Genomic DNA, 4,244 nt, shown 5'->3' on the forward strand with positions numbered 1-4,244 from the left:
TACAGGTATTATTTTGAGAATTAATACTTATTCCATACTCATTAAAATTAATATTTTACAGAAAATTTAAATTAGCATATCAGTATAATTGAATGCATTTAAAATTGCCAACTTTTCCCTTTTAATAATGAATCTGCAGCCGCTGTTTTATTTATCTCTTCGTATCGATTTAATTAAGTTAAATTTGGATTCACTTAAATTATTTTTGGCTTCCTCACTTTTTCTAAATTTCTCAATTATGATAAAAACCTACCATTTACATAGAAATTGTTTGAGGTGTTTAATAGTTATTTAAGCCATCTTTTAATCTGAGGGAAAATTAGTAAATTTATGCAAATTCTATATTATAATATGGAGTATTTTGGAGAAGTGTTGGATAGAGATCAAAGACATTCTTCTCCTTTCTAGGCTCCTAATTAGATACATTTTTAAGTGGATAAATGAGAGATTTAGAACTTTGAAAATAATTTAGAAGTGTTTTTCAGTGAAGTCCCTGTTTTTCTATTCAATGTTAGTAGTAATCTTCTAGTGCCTACAGCAGTTCTGCTTTTTGCTGATGTAGTCTCTCTCCCTAAATTGTATCAAAGACTGGAGCTAAAAATGTCAGAGGGAGGAGACAAAAATATGTTTTCTCATCATCAAGGTCCATGTACAATCCTTGCTTCTTTCCCTGAGTAAATTCAGTTCAGTTCAGTCACTCAGTCGTGTTCAACTCTTTGCTACCCCATGGACTGCAGCACACCAGGATTCCCTGTCCATCACCAACTCCCGGAGCTTGCTCAGTCTCATGTCCATCGAGTCGCTGATGCCATCCAGCCATCTCATCCTCTGTCATCACCTTCTCCTCCCGCCTTCGATCTTTCCCAGCATCAGGGTCTTTTCCAGTGAGTCAGTTCTTCAGGTGGCCAAAGTATTGGAGTTTCAGCTTCACCATCAGTCCTTCCAATGACTATTCAGGACTGATCTCCTTTAGGATGGACTGGGTTGATCTCCTTGAAGTCCAGGAGACTCTCAAGAGTCTTCTCCAACACCACAGTTCAAAAGCATCAATTCTTCAGCGCTCATCTTTATAGTCCAACTCTCACATCCATACGTGACTACTGGAAAAATCATAGCCTTGACTAGATGGACCTTTGTTGGCAAAGTAATGGCTCTGCTTTTTAATATGCTGTCTAGGTTGGTCATAACTTTTCTTCCAATGACCAAGTGTCTTTTAATTTCATGGCTACAGTCACCATCTGCAGTGATCTTGGAGCCCCCCAAAATACAGTCTGTCACTGTTTCCACTGTTTCCAATCTATTTCCCATGAAGTGATGGAACTGGATGCCATGATCTTAGTTTTCTGAATGTTGAACTTTAAGCCAACTTTTTCACTCTTCTCTTTCACATTCATCAAGAGGCTCTTTAGTTCTTCTTCGCTTTCTGCCAGAAGGGTGGTGTCATCTGCATATCTGAGGTTGTTGATATTTCTCCCAGCCATCTTGGTTCCAGCTTGTGCTTCATCCAGCCTGGCATTGCTCATGATGTACTCTGCATAGAAGTTAAATAAGCAGGGTGACAATATACAGCCTTGACGTACTCCTTTCCCTATTTGGAACCAGTATGTTGTTCCATGTACAGTTCTAACTGTTGCTTTACCCCTGAGGTAAAGATCCCCTTTTTAAATCCAGGATGATAACAGTGATGTGCATTTTTTTGAGTGTACTGAGAGGGTGAGCTTCCTCGTTTCTCTTACAATGGCATTATAGAGTGGTGATAATATAGAATTCTCATGAAGTGGTTCAAGATGTAAGGGTTGTAAAATAATTCATGGTGTTAGTTATAAGTTAACTACTTCATGAGAGTAGAACAGCCTAGGGTTGTTGAGTCTTTACCAAATCCATCTGCTTCTAGTTGAAGGACACATTGCCTGAATAAATGGGCCCTGTCTGCCATGCAGTATCCAAAGGTCCCCTAGCAGGGAGGGTAATGCAGCTTCTTTGGAGTGTACTGGGCAAATGTTCTCGCTGCTAAATTCTTGGGTAAAGCTTCAAATTTTGGTTTATACAATTTAAATCATTGTAAAATGAGACATTTACTTGTTTTCACTGCAGTTTATGTTGCATAAAGTTTTATGATGAATGTAAATGAATATGTTAGATTTGCTCCAATGTAGGTTGATATTTATGTAAGTTATACTACTTGACATAATAGTCTGTGTTAATTTATCAAGTGTGTCAGTATTTATTTGACATGGCTTCCCTGATAGCTCAGTTGGTAAAGAATTCGCCTGCAATGCAGGAGACCCCAGTTCGATTCCTGGGTCAGGAAGATCTGCTGGAGAAGGGATAGGCTACCCACTCCAGTATGCTTGGGCTTCCCTTGTGGCTCAGCTGGTAAAGAATCCACCTGCAATGTGGGAGACCTGGGTTTGATCCCTGGGTTGGGAAGATCACATGAGTCTAGTGCTGGATACAAGCTTAGTTTGTCTCACTGTTCTCGACCCATGGAATAAGGGCTTCCCTCATGGCTCAGTGGATGAAGAAGCTGCCTGCCGTGCAGGACACACAGGAGATACAGGTTTGATCCTTGGATTGGGAAGATACCCTGGAAAAGGAACTGGCAACCCACTGAAGTGTTCTCACCTGAAAAATCGCATGGACAGAGGAGCCTTGTGGGCTAAAGTCCATGGCATCGCAAAGAGTTGAATGCGACTAAGCGTGCACAGTGATGATAGACTAGTTTTGAGCTTGGGAGCCAAGCCTGTGGAGATGGAGGTGGAAGCACACTAGTGCACCTTTTATTACAGAATACTTGAAGGGCAATGGTGTGGCACTGCAGTAGCTCCCCACGTTCCTGAGTCAGGGCCCAGATATCTATGGCATCTATGTAAATAGGCTTCTCAGATTTTCTACCATGGGGGACACAATTGATGGCCTACCTGAACTGCATTGCAAACCGAGTACTGCGTTTGCATGAGGCCCTTGTTTCCCAATTATTTGCTCATAGCCAGTCATTAAGCATGGCGGGGATATTAAGGCAGGCACATTTCTGTGAAATGGGCCTTAAAGACTCCCCATTTGCCTTGCTGAAACTCTCTTAGAACCACAGCGGAGAGAGAGAATCTAATACTTTTCCTACCCAACTCTTTCCTTACCCCTTTCTCCTGCAGAGATCAGTCCTTTGTCAAGGTGGGATGGCTCTCCTAGCTTCCCCTGACTCTCTGTTTTCCCTCACAGGCATTGCTTCAGTAAGTACTTGCACATCTAATTTCATCTTGGCTTCTGTTTTTGAGAAGTGGTGATGTCAGGAGTAGTCTGATAAAGTAGGCAGTAAGATGGGGCACTGGGATGGTGTACTTAGCATCAAGATGGCAACAACACTTTCTTGAATGGTATGTGCAATATGGATAGTTTCTGGCACGTGGTGATGGTCCTAGTCTTAAAGATCTCACCTGAGGCCTCTTGGATAAACTTCACAGTGAGGTAAATGTCTTGGCAAGTGTGTTGACCCAAGCATTTGAAAGATACAGGGTGAATGATGCCTCAAATATAGCTCAGTTGTCTGGTTACTGCTATGCTGTGTTAACACCCTACAGACAGGATAGTAAAAACTTTATGTCCATTAACAAACAGTTAAAGAATAAATGTAAGGACCAGTGCATCTCTCTGGTAGTTTATTGAAAAGTCTTTATCTGTTGCAGTGGAAGAACAAACTTTGTTAAGTGGCAAACAGGATCTTAGAGCTAAAATTGCAGAGCTCCAGAGATGAATAAATAATCAGTCAAGGCAGGTCTGCTGTGACAAAGTCAGGGCCCAGGCTGGAGAAATCTGAGGCCCTGGAATATGTAATGGCACTATCTGGATTTTCAGCTGCTGTGCTGGAAAAGTATCATTGGTGGAGCAGGAGCATAATATGTAGCTATTGATGCATCAAATGAATTTTTTTCCATCCTAATCAGAAAGGGTCAGAGACAGTTGCATTCATGCAGGGCAGACAATATTCATTTAGTTTTGCCTTAGGGCTATATTAACTTTCCTGCCTTTCATTATATTATAGTACAAAGAGAATCAGACTGCTTGGTCATCCCACAAAACCTCACAGTGATCCGTTAACATTAATAATGCTGATCAGGCAGGTCAAACAACCGAGGGCTAGTACTCTGAAAGCCTTGACAATGCAAATGTGCTTCAGAGTGTCTAAGATAGACTGCCAAGTTTCAAAGGCTTTCTTGAATTTTTAGTGAAGATTTTAGGATTCCAAT

The sequence above is a fragment of the Capra hircus genome, chromosome 20 (genome assembly GCF_001704415.2).
Source record: "Capra hircus breed San Clemente chromosome 20, ASM170441v1, whole genome shotgun sequence".
NCBI classification, from domain to species: Eukaryota; Metazoa; Chordata; class Mammalia; order Artiodactyla; family Bovidae; genus Capra; species Capra hircus.